The 20,096-nt window shown below is 40.6% G+C and overlaps 1 pseudogene; it reads right to left on the bottom strand.

The window, feature by feature from the left end:
• Positions 1–2,205: 2,205 nt before the first annotated feature.
• LOC113070310 (zinc finger protein 271-like) lies at positions 2,206–19,692 on the bottom strand (annotated as a pseudogene).
• Positions 19,693–20,096: the final 404 nt, after the last annotated feature.

Here is a 20,096-nt window from a genome sequence, read left to right as displayed (position 1 = left end):
TACTGAGGCCTGCATTCAAAAAATGACATTTCCTCTCTCAAGATCTATTAAGGTACTAAAAACATATTTAAAACAGTACATGTGAGTTCAGTGGTTCAATCGTAATTTTATAAAGCGACAAGAACACTTTTTGTGCGCCAAAAAACCAGAATAACGACTTTCCCACAATATAGTGATGGGTTGATTTCAAAACACTGCTTCGGAGCTTTATGAATCGAATCAGTGACTCGGAGCGCCAATGTCACATGATTTCAGCAGTTTAGCCGTTTGAAAGGAGATCCGAGTAACTCATTCAATTTGTAAAGATCTAAAGCAGTGTTTTGAAATTAGCCCATCACCATATTGTTGAAAAGTCGTTTTGTTTTTTGGTGCACAATAATTCTCGTTGCTTTTATAATATTTAGGTAGAACCACTGAACTCAAATTAAATATGTTTTTAGTACCTTTATGGATCTTGAGAAAGTAAATGTCATTGCTTTGAATGCGGGCCTCACTATGCCATCGGATTTGATCAAAATATCTTAATTTGTGTTCGAAGATGAATGAAGGCCTTACGGGTGTTGAACAACATGAGGGTGAGTAATTAATGACAGAATAAAATATTTTGGTTGAACTAACCTTTTAATACAGTATTGTTCAAAATAATAGCAGTACAATGTGACTAACCAGAATAATTAAGGTTTTTCGTATATTTTTTTATTGCTACGTGGCAAACAAGTTACCAGTAGGTTCAGTAGATTCTCAGAAAACAAATGAGACCCAGCATTCATGATATGCACGCTCTTAAGGCTGTGCAATTGGGCAATTAGTTGAATTAGTTGAAAGGGGTGTGTTCAAAAAAATAGCAGTGTGGCATTCAATCACTGAGGTCATCAATTTTGTGAAGAAACAGGTGTGAATCAGGTGGCCCCTATTTAAGGATGAAGCCAACACTTGTTGAACATGCATTTGAAAGCTGAGGAAAATGGGTCGTTCAAGACATTGTTCAGAAGAACAGCGTACTTTGATTAAAAAGTTGATTAGAGAGGGGAAAACCTATAAAGAGGTGCAAAAAATGATAGGCTGTTCAGCTAAAATGATCTCCAATGCCTTAAAATGGAGAGCAAAACCAGAGAGACGTGGAAGAAAATGGAAGACAACCATCAAAATGGATAGAAGAATAACCAGAATGGCAAAGGCTCAGCCAATGATCACCTCCAGGATGATCAAAGACAGTCTGGAGTTACCTGTAAGTACTGTGACAGTTAGAAGACGTCTGTGTGAAGCTAATCTATTTTCAAGAATCCCCCGCAAAGTCCCTCTGTTAAAAAAAAGGCATGTGCAGAAGAGGTTACAATTTGCCAAAGAACACATCAACTGGCCTAAAGAGAAATGGAGGAACATTTTGTGGACTGATGAGAGTAAAATTGTTCTTTTTGGGTCCAAGGGCCACAGGCAGTTTGTGAGACGACCCCCAAACTCTGAATTCAAGCCACAGTACACAGTGAAGACAGTGAAGCATGGAGGTGCAAGCACCATGATATGGGCATGTTTCTCCTACTATGGTGTTGGGCCTATTTATCGCATACCAGGGATCATGGATCAGTTTGCATATGTTAAAATACTTGAAGAGGTCATGTTGCCCTATGCTGAAGAGGACATGCCCTTGAAATGGTTGTTTCAACAAGACAATGACCCAAAACACACTAGTAAACGGGCAAAGTCTTGGTTCCAAACCAACAAAATTAATGTTATGGAGTGGCCAGCCCAATCTCCAGACCTTAATCCAATTGAGAACTTGTGGGGTGATATCAAAAATGCTGTTTCTGAAGCAAAACCAAGAAATGTGAATGAATTGTGGAATGTTGTTAAAGAATCATGGAGTGGAATAACAGCCGAGAGGTGCCACAAGTTGGTTGACTCCATGCCACACAGATGTCAAGCAGTTTTAAAAAACTGTGGTTATACAACTTAATATTAGTTTAGTGATTCACAGGATTGCTAAATCCCAGAAAAACTATTTGTACAAAATAGTTTTGAGTTTGTACAGTCAAAGGTAGACACTGCTATTTTTTTGAACACACCCCTTTCAACTAATTGCCCAATTGCACAGCCTTAAGAGCGTGCATATCATGAATGCTGGGTCTTGTTTGTTTTCTGACAATCTACTGAACCTACTGGTAACTTGTTTGCCACGTAGCAATAAAAAATATACTAAAAACCTTGATTATTCTGGTTAGTCACATTGTACTGCTATTATTTTGAACAATACTGTATATCTGTTTATATCATCACACTATAAATGCTCACTTAAAACTGATGCAGTCATCACGTCTTCAGACCATTTCAAAATGGCACAAAGCAGTGATATCTAAAAAGGAGAGTTATGTACTTATTTTATAATTAACCAATAACACTATCATTTTCTTCATTCAGACCGAGAGCTTGCACTAAACAAGAGGAGAGATTTATCGCACAAACCAATCACATCCAATAATAACTGTTCATATCCAATTATAGCGTGACAGAGGCATTGCCTTCTCTCACATGATTTTTTCCCCATTTATCTCAATGAGCCTCCAGGAAGGTCACGGCATACTTTGTCTCTGTAGAAAGTCAATGGACCGAAGCGAGGCAAGCCTCCACTGTATTCATTGACAAAAAATCTGAGTTGTGTTTTTGTCTTTCAGAAATAGATTTTATTCATTATCATCTCGTTCCCATTGGTGAACAAATGCTATTGACGAAAATTAAGACTGTTGTACTGTTTCTCTCTAGAGTGGATCCTGTCATGTGTTTTCAGGTGTCCTGAATGACTGAATCTCTTCTCACAGTGTGAACACTTGTAAGGTTTCTCTCCAGTGTGGATGTTCATGTGTGTTGTCAGATGTGTTGACCGACTGAGTCCCTGAACACTTGTAGGGTTTCTGTCCAGTGTGGATCCTCTCGTGTGATTTCAGATTTGATGACTGACTGAATCTCTTGTCACAGTGTGAACATTTGAAAGTTTTCTCTCCAGTGTGGATCCGCTCATGCGTTTTCAGACTTGATGACACACTGAATCTCTTGTCACAGTGTAAACACATGTAGGGTTTCTCTCCAGTGTGGATCCGCTCGTGTGTTTTCAGAGATGTTGACGCACTGAATCTCTTGTCACAGTGTAAACACATGTAGGGTTTCTCTCCAGTGTGGATCATCTCATGTGTTTTCAGATTTGATGACACACTGAATCTCTTGTCACAGTGTAAACACATGTAAGGTTTCTCTCCAGTGTGGATCATCTCATGTGTTTTCAAACGTGTTGACCGACTGAATCTCTTGTCACAGTATGAACACTTGTGAGGTTTCTCTCCAGTGTGAACTCTCTGGTGCTGTTTTAAACAGTCTGCTGTAGTAAAAGTCTTGTCACACTCAAAGCACATGTACTCTCTCAAACCAGTGTGTATTTTCTGATGTCTTTTCAAAATTTGTAGAAATGAAAAACTCTTTCCACACGCAGAACATGAATGTGGTTTCTCCTTTGTATGAACTCTCTGGTGATCCTTCAGGTCTGAAGCACTCAAAAATGTTTTCCCGCATTGATCACATGTGTACAGTTTCTCTCTAGTGTGAATATTCATGTGTCTCTTAAGGGCTGACGATTGTGTGAAACTTCTTCCACACTGAACACAAGTGAATGGTTTCTCTCCAGTATGAACTCTCATATGTTTCATAAGATGTTTTTTTAGTCTGAAATTCTTCCCACATTGATCACATGCGTAAGGTTTTTCTATGGTGTGAATCCTCGCATGCTGTTTTAAACAGCTTGCTGAAGTAAAAGTCTTGTCACATTCAAAGCACATGTATTCTCTCACACCAGTGTGTATTTTCTGATGTACTTTGAAACTTTGTAGTAATGAAAAACTCTTTCCACACACAGAACATGAATGTGGCTTCTCCTTTGTATGAACCGTCAGGTGATCCTTCAGGTCTGAAGCACTCAAAAATGTTTTCCCGCATTGATCACATGTGTACAGTTTCTCTCTAGTGTGAATATTCATGTGTCTCTTAAGGGCTGACGATTGTGTGAAACTTCTTCCACACTGAACACAAGTGAATGGTTTCTCTCCAGTATGAACTCTCATATGTATCGTAAGATGTTTTTTTTAGTCTAAAATTCTTCCCACATTGATCACATGCGTAAGGTTTTTCTCCAGTGTGAACTCTCATGTGAATGTCAAGAATTTGTTTGCTTGTCAAACTCTTTCCACACTGAGTGCAGGTGAAATATTTTTTGGCTCTTCTTTGCCTTAAATCTTTCTGTTTGGTTTGAGAGCAACTCAAAGGTTTTTCTTCAGTTTTGCCTTCACTGAACTCTCCATTCTCATTTTCTTCAAACAACTCTGAAATAAAACACAGAAATATTAAAAAAAGAACAGTGATGCGACAGTAAACAACTGCTGTGTCAAATGTTGATCATTTTGATGTATTTGTTTTTTTGCAACCGTGGACAGTAGACAACTGCTGTATCAAATGTTGATCACACTGATGTATTTATTTGTTTAATTTTGATGAAACAGTCACCAACAGATAAGGACAGCAGTTTGTGAGTGTTTTGCCTCATTTTCTGGTTAGACTACTGTGTGATTTTCGTTGCTAGAAAAGTTTGTTTTAATTACTGTGTGTCTTACCCTGGTAAATAAGTGCTGTAGTGGCGCTTGGTTTTGCATTTGCATTTGCTTATATATTTATGCATTTTGCATATGCTTTTATGCAAAACCACTTACAGTGCAGTGCATTCAGGCTATCAATTTTTACATATCATAGTGAGGCGTGGCCAGCTGACTTCAATCACAGGTAATCAGGCAAATATAAAAGTGGTAGTTTCACCTTGGCAGCCCTCGTGTGAAGACAGAGTGTAAAGACCATCGACTCTACCTGCACAATTCCACCTAACACGGACATCGACAGGGCACTTGAGTATTGCTTTTCTTCCCTTTCTTTACTTTTTGTATAGCTTGTTCTCAAATACTTATTTCAGTCACTTTTAGTCACTATGTGCTTTCAGATCTCTACTATCACTACTAACAATCTGAGAGCACGCAATGTACATTGAAGTAAGGCCTATCCGACAAACCTGACCTCTACTACTACGCTCTCTATTCCAGTTGGTCTCTGGAACTGTCATTCTGCTTTTAACAAAGCAGACTTCATTTCTTCTATTGCTACTCATTTCGGTCTCAACCTCATGGCACTGACTGAGACTTGGATCAAACCTGAAGACAATGCCACTCCTGCAGCCCATTCCACTTGTTCCCACACTCCTTGTATGACTGGGAGGGTTAGAGGTACTGGTCTCCTTATATCAAAAGAATGGATATTTGATTTTCAACCATCACCTACAGATAACGGTTCATTTGAATCACATGCCATTACTGTAACCCACCCTGTTATAATCCACTTTGTTGTCATTTATCGTCCCCCAGGTCAATTGGGAAACTTTTTGGAGGAGTTGGATGTGCTGCTATCAAACTTTCCTGAAGACGGTACTCCTCTGGTACTGCTTGGTGACTTCAACATCCACCTAGATAAACCCCAGGCTGCAGACTTCAACACTCTGCTCGCCTCACTTGATCTCAAGCCAGTGTCTACTACAGCCACTCACAAGCCAGGCAACCAACTGGACCTCATCTACACACGCACGTATTCCTAAAGTGGCACACACTCCAAAGCAGGTCACCTTTCGACGGAACCTACGCTCACTCTCTCCATCTCGTCTATTTTCTGTGGTTTCATCCTTGCTTCCTTCACTCTCTCAGTTTTCAGCTCTGGACACGAACACTTTAACCTCTTGCTTGGACAACTTTTGCCCACTGTTGTCTAGACCATCACGCACCGCCCCATCTGCTCCCTGGCTGTCTGAGGTTCTCAGTGAACATCGCTCTAAACTCAGGGCTGCAGAGAGGAAATGGCAGAAATCAAGAAACTTTACTGACATTAGTTTGTATCAGTCTCTCTCTTCCTTCTATGCACATGTCTTCACGGCTAAAACATCCTACTACCACAACAAAATTAACAGCTGTTGTGACGCTCAGCCACTCTTCAAAACTTTCTCTTCTCTTCTTAATCTGCCTCCACCTCCTCCTCCATGGATAGTTTTCTTCACAAATAATATGAGAACTATCAGTAACCAATTCTCCACATCGCAGACTAAGGATAACTTCACAATGACCAATAGACTCTCTCTCCTCCTTCTCTCCACTCTCAGAGAGACGTTTTCAAACTTATCCTGTCCAATCATCCTACTACTTGTCCACTTGATCCGATCCCCATTCACCTCCTTCAAGCGATCTCTTCTTCAGTCATACCTTCGCTTACTCACATTATCAACTCCTCTCTTCACTCTGGAACATTTCCCTCAGCATTCAAGCAGGCTCGGGTAAGCCCACTGCTTAAGAAACCATCTCTTAATCCAGCACTTCTAGAAAACTACAGACTGGTATCCCTTCTACCTCCTGGACAGCAAACAATCTGGCTTCAAAAGTGGCCACTCAACTGAGACTGCCCTGCTCTCGGTTACTGAAGCCCTGCAACTGGCAAGAGCAGCTTCAAAATCCTCAGTACTCATCTTACTGGACCTGTCTGCTGCTTTTGACACTGTTAATCACCAGATTCTCCTGTCCACCCTCAGAAAGATGGGAATCTCTGGAACTGCTCTCCTGTGGGTTAAGTCCTACCTCTCCGATAGATCCTTCAGCATGTCTTGGAGGGGTAACGTTTCTAAGTCACAACAACTTGCTACTGGGGTTCCTCAAGGCTCAGTACTTGGACCTCTTCTCTTCTCCTTTTACATGACATCATTAGGATCTGTCATTCAGAAGCATGGCTTTTCCTATCACTGCTATGCTGATTACACTCAACTCTACTTCTCATTCCAACCAGATGACCCGACGGTAACTGCTCGCATTTCAGCCTGTCTGAGTGACATTTATAGCTGGATGAATGACCATCACCTTCAGCTTAACCTTACTAAGGCTACTAAAACTTCTCTATACAGTTGGGTCCGTCAACCATAACTACTTCCAGGACAGCCAGAAGTTGTCATGGACCATCAGTTAAGCTTCACAGACCGTATTGCTACAATGACCCGGTCCTGCAGATTTGCCTTACACAACATTAAGGGATTAGATACTTCCTGTCAGAGCAAGCCACCCAACTTCTTGTCCAAGCTCTTGTTCTCTCCAGACTGGACTATTGTAATGCTCTCCTGGCGGGCCTTCCCACATGTACTGTCAAGCCTTTGCAAATGATCCACAATGCAGCAGCGAGGGTTGTCTTCAATGAGCCAAAAAAAGCTCACGTTACTCCCCTCCTCATCAGGTTACACAGTAGCTGCTTGCATCAAATTCAAGGTACTGATGCTTGCCTACGAGACGACCACTGGCACGGCACCAACCTACCTAAACTCACTGGTTAAATTTTATGTGCCCTCCAGAAGTTTGCGCTCTGCAAGTGAACGACACCTTGTGGTGCCATCCCAAAGAAGTTCAAAATCACTCTCACAGACCTTTTCCTGGACTGTGCCCAGCTGGTGGAATGACCTCCAAATCTCAATTTGTATAGCTGAGTCTTTACTCATTTTCAAGGAACATCTACAGACTCATCTTTTTCGCCTGCACTAGCACTTTTCCTTTTCGTGTCTTTTCATTTATTTAAAAAAAAAAAAAACCTGGCTATGCGTTCTATACTAGACTAACTGAGACTTGTCATGGCGCTTGTATACTGTTGTTGTTCTCTTGTTGACCTGACTGCTTCTATTGTTCTCATTTGTAAGTCGCTTTGGATAAAAGCGTCTGCTAAATGATTAAATGTAAATGTAAATTAAACTTTATAATCTTCAGTAATATTAATGAAGAATTAAGATTTTACACAAATCTGTTTGTTCTTCCGGTATCTTCGATTCGTTTCCTTCTGCAGGGTTTTGTGGAGCTTCATAATCTCTTTCTGGAAGTGCAGAAGATTTTTATTCAACTAAAAATGAATTAATCAGATATGAACCAATGTAAATATAGCCATTTATGTATCAAGTTATTCTACTTTTATAATCATGTACGTGCCTGTGTGTACGGAGTCCTGCTTGAGAATGGAATGTGCAGACATTACAAAAGTACACTGAAGCTACACTGTTTGGACATAGACAATGTTTAGACAAAATATATGATAAGGCCTCCTTATTTTTACGTAACATAACCTAAGGCTCATGTCTACTTCCTAAAAACAGACTGGACGCAGTGTAAAAAAAAAAAGGGCCTGCACCAGCGCAAACCGTCTTTTGGAGTTAATATAGTGCTGTCAGGTTTTACTGAAGACGTGCAGTGATGAATTATCGCTGAAAAGGTGTGGACAGTAATTTTTGCTCTTGACCTTAGTCAATATGCACTTAGAGTTTTCCTTTCAGATGCAAAATTTATGGAAGAAGAATATTGGAATAAATCACTACGCTAATTTGCACTGTGCTTTGTATTTGGCGTTGGTCTTATGTAAATCAGATGTGTCTCCCAGCAGGCACTGGACGCCTATATAATATCAGACTGACATTGAGCAGATGTTGCATTTTGGTTGAAAATTAAAATCGGGATGATGTCAGTATTTGATGTCAAACTGATGTTGTCTTAACATTGGATTTTGGTTACACAACCTAAAAACAGCAAAATATTGGTATTGGACATCAATTTAACATTGACGTTGAATTTACACTGAATTTTGATCACCACCACAACCTAAATTTTACCAAATATCAGCATTTTAGACGTGTGTCTGCTGGACATGTTATTTAATTTGCACATTGTCAGTAAATTACCTGCAGAAACTTCCGCTCCCATTTACTTTTGTATCGTAATTCTAATTTTCCATGTTTAGTAAAAAAGTACATGTCTGAGATGTATTGAATATGCCTTGAGGAAAACCTAGATAAAGAGCTATATAAACCTATATAAAAAGCTGAACTGAGAAGCTGTTACTCGCGCGCTGTGTTCGGTGCTCACCCGGAGAGAGAGCCGCGTCTGACAGACAACAACACTGAACCGAGCTCTCCTTTGTGAAGTTCTCCTAGAACTTCCCCCTGCACCTGAACGAACAACTACAAATCGCAGTTTAAACAAACAGAAAAGGATGTGAAAGAGCCCAATTCAGTACTCGCTGTTTTCTGGTGTTCAGAGCTCATGCAGAGAGAGGCGTCTCAAAACGCTTGAACATTGAATTTGGCTTATTTTGCTCTAGTACCGTCAGATACAAATACAGTCAAATTCATACCATCCTGGAAAGTATGTTAAAAAAAAACTGTCGGTTATATCATGAGTGAAAGTAAAAAGTTTAGAAAAAAATTTGACATGTATTATATTGGATGGATTCATTATCTCTTAAAGTGACCGCGCCTAATTTAGCTATATAGTATTTACTAGTAGGTGCAGGACTCTATAATATTCATGCAGGTGAGTACAGCAAAATAAATTGAACTGAAACATATTATACCCCAAAATATAATTCTTCATACAGTGGACCACTAGTGAAATTGATTAATATTATTATTATTATTATTATTATTATTATTATTATTATCGATGATAATACTAAAAATGGGACCAAAATTTATTCAGCACCATATAAAAAAAATCTATAGTTATGAGGTGTGTGTGTGTGTTGACAAATCTTTTGCGATGTCCTAACAGCCAGGATTCCCACACAACACGTCCGATATAATCTAATTTGTGACCTAATGACTCCTTTGAGCCGATTCATTATAATGAATGGTTAAAGCAATTGGTCTTCCCTTCAGTGTCTGAATCGGTGTATAACAAATCATTACTTCTTAGAAGAACATACACATCTAGAATAAGAAAGTAAGTGTGCTTACCCCATTTAGCAAGAGTGTTAATTAAAATTTAGCCTTAATAATCCACAGTATGTATAGGCCTATGACAATGTTTAGTAAATTACCTATAAAAGAATTTAGTTTTAAAGGTCCTATGACATGAAAATTTCACTTTCTGAGGTTTTTTTTAGATTAATATGAGTTCCCCTAGCCTGTATATGGTCCCCAAGTTTCTAGAAATTTGAATCTGCGTAAATGTTTCTATCTTTCTCTGCCTTTGAGAAAATGGAAGCTCAAACGGGCTGATCTTGAATCTCCTCGTTGTGACGTTGTAACGAGAATTGTTACCTCCCCTTTCTCTGCTTTGCCCGCCCCAATATTTACATATAATTCAGTCGCAATGTCAGCACAGGCGTTTCAAACAGACTTTTATGATATGGATTCGACAGCACCGGCACAAACAGTGAGTAACAGTGTTCATTAATGTCTGATCTGTGATCAGTGATTTCTGATGTGTAGCTAATTATTCAAGTTCACACAGACTTTCTTCCTAAATCGTTTAATACTGTTTATGCATCAGTGAATCAAGCCAGTGACTAAACGATCAACTTCACGTTGTTTCTCTTAGTAGCATGAAACAAATCTGTTATTTAAATTGTGATTTAACTACAGAGAGCGAACAAAGAACGCTCGCTTTTTTCTGGAGCTGTTACACATCGCGAGTAACATCTGCACACTTGCCCAAACTGCAGTTACAATGAATGACGCTGTTATGCTGCACAACGGAGCTCTTACTGTATTCATGTGTTTGCTGTTAGCTGTGGTGAAAGCAATTTGTGAGATAACGTGTTGCAATAATGACGAGATCACTGCATCCACGCGATAAACAGACTCTGACTACTCAATGCTCATCACTGCAGCCTTTCATGTGATGGGAAAAGATAAAAATAATTATATAATCAACACTTCCACGATTCCTTAATCTCGACAGCTGTAATAGTAATTATATATATATATATCCAAAAATCAAAAAATGCTTTTTATTTCTAAATTTTAAATGTAAAAATCATACTAACAATATAAGTACACCTAAGGAAACTTTTAAAAGCATTTAAAGAAAAGGAAATAATCCATGTCATGGGACCTTTAAAGTTATACTGGAGTGAGAATAAATGGTAAATAAAAATATGGAAAAAATACACTATTACACCTTTTAACATTACGTTTTTAATTGATATGATTATACTAAAATAATTATCAAGTCTATCAAAAAAGGATTTTATCTTTCTTAACTATGAAAGCCAGTCGTGGAAAAATCACAGCTTTTTTTTGCAAAGAGGGCAAAAAAAGATGACAGTGATAGTTTTTTTCATGAATAGGATAAAAAAACAGTTTCTTTGTATTTATTTTAAATGTAACATTTATTGTCAATATTGGGATCATGTGGGTACTAGGGTACTCCTTGCTGTGTGTGGATGACCATGTCGGTCAGCCACCACCGAAGACCAATTTTAACCCAGGAAAAACCCTGAAGTGTGTCTCATTCAGACCTGCTGTTCTTGTTTCTGCAGATGTTTTATGTAGGAAATAAATAAATATTGCCTAAAGTGAAACCATTCTGTTTTAGTTTTGAATTCTGAAATTAATCTACCGTAATTCCTCAAATAAAAACCGGTAGTCAAATTTAAACATCAAACATGTATCTACAAAGGGTGGGAAGTCGTATAAACCATAGACTGTATAAAAACAGGTAAGTTACAAGTGAGGATTTTCGAGGACGGGGTATGAGCGGAGAAAAAGGCTACTAGGCTGCGAAGTAGCTGATGCTTTATTCTGCTAATTTACTGCTGCATTTTGTTCCATCGCGAGATCGTGACAGATACGATGGACAACTAAAAGTGTCACCGAAATGCATCATCTTTCGGAGAAGGTGAAAAAACACGAAAGAACAAGTAATATATACTGAGTAATTTAAGTAAGCAGTGTAATGTAAGTGAGGACTGTGATATAAATGAGCAGTGTAATATAAGTGAGTTGTGTAAACCTTGATTTATTATTAAACTAGAATCGAAATAAAACGTTTTTTTTCTTTTTTTTTTTTGAAAAATCACTTCCTGGCGTCAGTCTTCATCTGCTGCTGAATTGTGTTAACACACATATAGAAACATAAGGAGAGCAAGAGATTCATTCGTAATGTCAGTTTATTTTTAATTAATACTATAGTAGTTCAGTTCCCTTTACATCTTTAACTAGCTGTTAATTTATCAATTGAATGGGTGAACTATCCTCATTAATCTAGCAAACATTTGCCCCCCTGAGAGAATTGGTAGGAGCACTGACTAGTACACTGGACCGAGAAACATTTCTGTAAGACGAGTCTGATTCATGAATCGAGGAGCTGATGATACTGCGCATGTGTGATTCAGTGTGAAACAGACCGACACACGAGCGTCTGAACCGAACTGTTTCTTTTGGTGATTGATTCTGAACTGATGATTTGCTAATGTTATGATCTCTGGAACAATATCGCGCTTAATTTAAAACAATTACTTATCAAACAGATTAAATTAGAAATAAAGGCCTGTCTCTAATAAAAGCCTTCTTCAAATAAAAGCCTGTTAACTTCTGCAGTTCAGGTAAATGAAGACCCCGGCTTTTATTTGAGGAATTACGGTAAATCAAATAAAAAACAACTGCCTGTGCAGATCGTGATTAAAAATGCAGTGGTTGCCTCTAATTTCAAATGGCTAGATATTTTTGTTCAAAGCCAGTTTGTTTGTTATAAAGCAAATAGACAATAAATAAATGTGCTTAAAAATCAGTATCAGTCTCAGAATCAGTCAATTTGATGGCGGCCCAGCGCAGCGGATCACTGGTGCTCACCTCATCATCACCGTGAGCGCTGCTGTTAAACCCTAAACATCATTCTCACTTCTTTTGTTTAGGCTTGCATCAATAGGGCTGTGAATCTTTGGGTAGACAGCGATTCGATATTCATAGGTCCATCCATCCATCCATCTATTATCTTCCGCTTATCCGTGGCCGGGTCGCGGGGGCAACAGTCTAAGCAGAGACGCCCGGACTTCCCTCTCCCTAGCCACTTCTTCCAGGGGGACCCCGAGGCGTTCCCAGGCCAGCCGGGAGACATAGTCCCTCCAAGGTGTCCTAGGTCTTCCCCGGGGCCTCCTCCCGGTGAGACGTGCCTGGAACACCTCCCTGGGAAGGCGTCCAGGAGGCATCCGAAATAGATGCCCGAGCCACCTCAGCTGGCTCCTCTCGATGTGGAGGAGCAACGGCTCTACTCTGAGCTCCTCCCGAGTCACTGAGCTTCTCACCCTATCTCTAAGGGAGCGCCCAGCCACCCGACGGAGAAAGCTCATTTCGACCGCCTGTATCTGGGATCTTGTCCTTTCGGTCATGACCACCAGCTCATGACCATAGGTGAGAGTAGGAACGTAGAATGACCGGTAAATCGAGAGCTTTGCCTTACAGCTCAGCTCCTTCTTCACCACAACAGACCGGTACAGCGACCGCATTACTGCAGAAGCTGCTCCGATCCATCTGTCAATCTTACGTTCCATCCTTCACTCACTCGTGAACAAGACCCCAAGATACCTGAACTCCTCCACTTGAGGCAGGAACTCTCCACCAACCTGAAGTGGGCAATCCACCCTTTTCCGACTGAGAACCATGGCCTCGGACTTGGAGGTGCTGAATCTCATCCCAGCCGATTCACACTCGGCTGCAAACCGTCCCAGTGCACGCTGAAGGTCCTGGTCTGAGGAGGCCAACACGACAACATCATCCGCAAAAAGCAGCGACGAAATCATATGGTCCCCAAACCGGACACTCTCCGGCCCTTGGCTGCACCAAGAAATTCTGTCCATAAAAAAAACGGAACCGGTGACAAAGGGCAGCCCTGCCGGAGTCCAACATGCACCGAGAACAGGTCTGACTTACTGCCGGCAATGCGAACCAAGCTCTTGCTCCAGTCATACAGGGACCAAACAGCCCTAAGTAGGGAGCCGCCGACCCCATACTCCCGGAGCACCCTCCACAGGATGTCGCGAGGAACATGGTCGAATGCCTTCTCCAAGTCCACAAAACACATGTGGACTGGTTGGGCAAACTCCCATGAACCCTCCAGCACCCTGGAAAGGGTATAGAGCTGGTCCAGTGTTCCACGACCGGGAAGAAAACCACACTGAATCCTGAATCCGAGGTTCCACTATCGGCCGAATTCTCCTCTCCAGTACCCTGGCATAGACTTTCCCAGGGAGGCTGAGAAGTGTGATCCCCCTATAGTTGGAACAAACTCTCTGGTCCCCCTTCTTGAAAAGAGGGACCACCACCCTGGTCTGCCAGTCTAGAGGTACTGTCCCCAACCGCCATGCGATGTTGCAGAGACGTGTCAACCAATACAGCCCCACAACATCCAGAGACTTGAGGTACTCGGGGCGGATCTCATCCATCCCTCCTGAGGCGTCGAACAGTTTGCCAGAATCTATTCGAGGCCAACCGATAGTCTTTCTCCATGGCCTCACCGAACTCCTCCCAGGCCCGAGTTTTTGCCTCCACGACTGCCCGGGCTGCAGTCCGCTTGGCCTGCCGGTACCTGTCAGCTGCCTCCGGAGTCCCACAAGCCATCCAGGCCCGATAGGACTCCTTCTTCAGCTTCACAGCATCCCTTACTTCCGGTGTCCACCACCGGGTTCGGGGATTGCCGCCTCGACAGGCACCGGAGACCTTACGGCCACAGCTCCGAGCAGCTGCAGCGACAATGCAGGTGGAGAACATGGTCCACTCGGACTCAATATCTCCAGACTCCCTCGGGATCCGGTCGAAGCTCTTTCCCGGAGGTGGGAGTTGAAGATCTCTCTGACAGGGGGCTCGGCCAAATGTTCCCAACAGACCCTCACAGTATGCTTAGGTCTTGCCAAGTCTGTCCAGCTTCCTCCCCGCCATCAGATCCAACTCACCACCAGGTGGTGATCAGTTGACAGCTTCGCCCCTCTCTTCATCCGAGTGTCCAAGACATATGGCCGAAGGTCTGATGACACGACCACAAAGTCGATCATCGACCTTCGGCCTAGGGTGTCCTGGTGCCACGTGCACTGATGGACACCCTTATGCTTGAACATGGTGTTCGTTATGGACAAACCGTGGTTAGCACAGAAATCCAAGAACTGAACACCGCTCGGGTTCAGGTCAGGGGGGCCGTTCCTCCCAATCACGCCCCTCCAGGTGTCACTGTCACTGCCCACGTGAGCGTTGACGTCCCCCAGTAGAACTACGGAGTCTCCAGTTGGAGCACTTTCCAGCACCCCTCCCAGAGACTCCAAGAAGGCCAGGTAGTCCGCACTGCCGTTCGGCCCGTAGGCACAAACGACAGTGACAGACCTATCCCCGACTCGAAGGCGCAGGGAAGCGACCCTCTCGTTCACCGGAGTAAACTCCAACACATGGCGGCTGAGCTGGGGGGCTATCCCCCATGGGGGAAGGCCCGGCCACCAGGCGCTCGCATACGAGCCCCAACCCCGGGCCTGGCTCCAGGGTGGGGCCCCCGGCTGCGCCATGCCGGGCGACGTCATGGTCCTTGATTTAAGTTTTGGCATAAGGGGTTTTGTGAACTGTTCTTAGTCTGGCCCGTCACCAAGGACCTGTTTGCCTTGGGAGACCCTACCAGGAGCATATAGCCCCAGACAACATAGCTCCCAGGATCATTCGGGTACTCAAACCTCTCCACCACGATAAGGTGACAGTTCTATATTCCTATATTCATAGGTTTTCCATTCAATTCAAGAACTTTTTTTGCTAATTTAGAACGATTAAATTCAATTCACAATTGAATTCAATTTGATTTGATAATAGTGATTTGATTCTGTATTCTTTAAGTGCATTCACAGGATTATTTAAATGCTTCCTCTAAATTCTTTAAATGCTTAGTCTGGGGCAAATTACAATAGCATTTATGGTTAGAGAACCATGGGATAGAGAAAAAACACGTTTGTCTATTGTTACCGCATTTTTCGGAATGGCATGGAGCGCCCTCTGGCGGCTGTAGACTGTAAGGTTTTCCATTGGTTTATTTATCTTGGTTCATGTCAAATTAATTTTGATAAATAAGTCACACCTGACTGCAGACCAGTCAAACTATGAAAAAAAGTCTTCTAGTCCGGAAAATACGGTACATGCTAGTTTAATGATGCTAAGGGCATGACATGGCATATGTAGAAATTGATGTAATCCAAGATTTAAAAAAAGAGCTTTAATGCATAAGCTAACATTTTGTCACACCAGGAGTGTAGCACTCATTTCAGAAGTGACAGAAATGTAAAATGCAATCATTTTATTTGTATTTTATTTTACGAGGAATTCTCTTTACAATTATTTCAATTCTCTGCACAGAATTAGGTAGAAAATATACATTATAGTTTCAGTACTTTAATAAATATGTAAATTAGCACTGCATCATTCATAAATCGTATAGTATTTTTTCTTAACGTTTCATCAGTTCGTTCTGCTTTTTATTCACTTTAGCTCCAGAGAAAGCCTGGCACGTCTATGAGAGCGAGATCACTTCTCTTTCAGTGTGAAAACTTCATCATTTTCACAAAGTAAAATGCCATAGAAGCATTTCTCTCCATCAGCGAATTATTCTGAAAAAAATTTCAACATGCCCGATGTCTGTTTTTTAAAGCAACAAACGCTACTTTCATGCATCTGATGATCAGATAAACCTTGCGCTCTTATTTCAAGGTCGTTGTTAATGCTGTGGTTATTTTAACAGTTTCCTTCGTATATTCGGTTCATCAGCATTGTTTAAACACATTTATCATTCAACGTAACTGTGCGTTTGACTTAGACACTCACATATCTGCTCCGTCCATGCAATAATAATACAGCTTTCATTTCTTTTGGGATAAATGAACGCATTCACATGTTGTAAATCTAAACTGTATAGTGTACATAGCCCCTAAATTTAGCGATCAACTATGCACATTATAAACATAACATTTAACATATAACATTCAACAGCACTTTTAAGGTTTTTAAAATATATCTGAGAATATGAATAGAGTAATTTGCCTGAGAATATGAATAGAGTATCTTTTTTCTATAAAATGTTGTCTTTGTTACTTTTAGTTAAAAAGGATGGTAGCAAAGTCTTCTTGAGTTTGTCTGCATCCATATTGCAGGTTTCCTCTCACTTGTAAAGTGTGGTATGGGAGCAGTTATTACGTCTTTAACAGAAAGCCGTTTTTTCTGTGTTTCCGCTCACATTGAGGTCCCAAATAATGGCTCAGTGGCTCTGATATAAAACCTAGAAGCATAATGTTTTCATGCACAATTTCCCCAAAGTCTAGACTGACCACGGCTTAAACGAGTGTTAAATTAACCATTTTAATAAGCTTTATCTGTGTCCAACATGTCTCACTCAACCCTTTCACTTATAAAAACAGAGCATTTCTTAAAAAACTGTGACACACAGGAAGTGACATCATCTGAGCTCTTTCTACAGCAGGGCAAGAGGACAAGATCCATTGTTTCAGTTTCCACACAAACTGCAGTGTTATAAACTGAATTGAGGAAGGTACAACATTTTTGGTAAAACATTAGTGAACCAGATATAAAATAAATGTAAATTAAACAGTTAAAGGAATATTTCGTTTTTCCATTTCAAAGTTTTCCTTATGCATACAATTGGTTTCCTCCCTGGAGAGAAGGGGCCCCCAAGATTTGTTATGAGAACAAGGCCCACTTGTGTTTCTCCAGATGTTTCTCATCTGAGGGTCTGTATATTTCAGCTAGGCAGGCTGTTTTCTCTTTACACACAGACTTATACGATGGAAGAATAACTGCATATATAAATGGCTGGATTCACCTTGATTAATTCATGTTTTGATTAATAAAGATCTTCAACAGGGACAGTTCAGTTAATGTTACCAAACGTGTCGTGTAAACTCTACTGATCACGGACTGGATTAGAGACAATCGTTGATAACTCGACTCTAGAGACTCTCAGCTTGACAGTCTCTGATAAAAACGGTCTCTCTTCCAGCATCAAAACCTATCATCTGTTTATCTAAATGTGATGAACGTGAATGAATGAAGAATAAACCCCAACCTGTTTGTTCCTGAGTGTGTTTGATTCTGCAGGGATCTGGATCTCTCATCTTCTCTCTTTAATAAACTCCGTCTCTGAGCAGATTTCAGCTCTTCCTGAGGTTCCTCTTCTCTTCTGAACTGATGGAGATATTTATATTCCTGAAAACTAAACTACTGTGAGGGAGGAGTGTATCTGCAGAGAAAAACACACACATATCAGTTACTGAATTTGTTCTTATGCTCTTTGAGAAAAAAGGGGAAATTGTACTTCTAGGAGTACAACACCTTGTCTCTGGGACTGTATTAAAGGGACAACTTTGTACCCAAAGGGTGAATGTGTCTAGCTATTTATATATTACTCCATTATAATCAATAAAAATATGTAAAGGTATAGAAATATAAAATAATGTAATCTAATACAAATAATGTAAATGCTTCCAAATATAAATCAATGGTCGGAAAAAACAGTAGAAAGAGTAAACAAAAGTAAAAGTACAGATTTGTCTCAGTCTGTGAAATATGTTTTAAGAGGCAAACTGCTCCAATGAATATTGAACAAATTATGACAAATAATGTAAAAACAAACACTAATGACATTCATCGGCCACTAAAGCATTCGTTGTAATAGTCACCTAATAAATGTTCAGAAACCGACAACTATCACAGAACCAAAAATACAAAACACCAAAGAAAAATGTTTCAGCGTCAAACTAAATTCATATTTATTGATAAACATTAACATATAGATTTAAAAGGTCTCTTGTTTCAAGGTAAAGTACTGAGCAGTATTTTTCCAACCGATAGAAAGTTGGTTTGACGTTAGACAGATATTCAGCCGCGAAAAAAATCAACAAATTCTTAGCGGATGAGTGTAATTGTGTAAAAAATGGCTTATCTGAAACACAATAGAACGTAGAACTGAACACACATTGCAGTTTTAATTATCCTCAATTTGTTGCAACACACAAAGTCTTTGTGGAAGATTTTAATCAATCAAGAATAATCAATGTGAATCTAGCCATTTTTGTTGCTAGTTATTATTCCATTATAATCCCATAGGTTAACTATAGAAAGAAATCTGCCTACGGGGCCAATTTTACAGACCAGATGAGAAACATGGTCAGACATACAGACAGGGCCTTTGTCTATACCAGAGAGGGGGGGGGGCTCTTCTCTCTAGGGAGGTATTGAAATTGTAAACATAAGGAAAAGTTTAACTATTTGAAAACGCCCGGTATAAGGTATATAATGAGTTGCCACCTAGCATTCAGGAGATCTTTTTGCAGAGAACATCTCTGCTTTTTTTCTCTCTGAAATAAAGTTTATCTTCTGGAAACAAAACCCTGAGACTGTGTGATTCCTTAGATCTAGTGCAGATAAAAATACACTACATCTTCAGCAGCAGCACCCTAGTGCTTAGGTCAGCTAGGGGCCGTTTACAAAGTACATGATAATGAAAAAACGAAAATGTTTCCCACCGGAATGTTTTTTCATAATTATCAAAAAAAGAGCCATTTGTGCACCCAAGGTCTTTGAAAGATATAAAGACAAACACTTATGGTGCTCCCTTGAATTTAAATAAGAAATATTGTAAACAAGATATTTGATAGTGGTTATTATTATATTATTACCATTACAGTTTTTCTCAATTGCTAAAACACAATTTCTGAAACCTTGCTCCATTTTCTAAAAACATTGAACACAAAATTTCATCTTCAAGCACTATTTACAAATAATAATTTATAATTTTGAATGTCATACCGGTTCAGAACAGCTGCAATCTCTTTCCTCTAGGGGGCAGTAATACTGAAAAGTGAAAGTGAAAGTGAAAGTGAAGTGACATTCAGCCAAGTATGGTGACCCATACTCAGAATTTGTGCTCTGCATTTAACCCATCCGAAATGCACACACACAGAGCAGTGAACACACACACACAATGTGAGCACACACCCGGAGCAGTGGGCAGCCATTTATGCTGCGGCGCCCGGGGAGCAGTTGGGGGTTCGATGCCTTGCTCAAGGGCACCTAAGTCGTGGTATTGAAGGTGGAGAGAGAACTGTACATGCACTCCCCCCACCCACAATTCCGTCCGGCCCGAGACTAGAACTCACAACCCTTCGATTGGGAGTCCAACCCTCTAACCATTAGGCCACGACTT

Source organism: Carassius auratus, unplaced genomic scaffold, assembly GCF_003368295.1.
Source record: "Carassius auratus strain Wakin unplaced genomic scaffold, ASM336829v1 scaf_tig00003761, whole genome shotgun sequence".
Classification (NCBI taxonomy): domain Eukaryota; kingdom Metazoa; phylum Chordata; class Actinopteri; order Cypriniformes; family Cyprinidae; genus Carassius; species Carassius auratus.
Note: the sequence above shows the minus strand (reverse complement) of the source record. Positions and strands in the feature narration are given on the sequence as shown.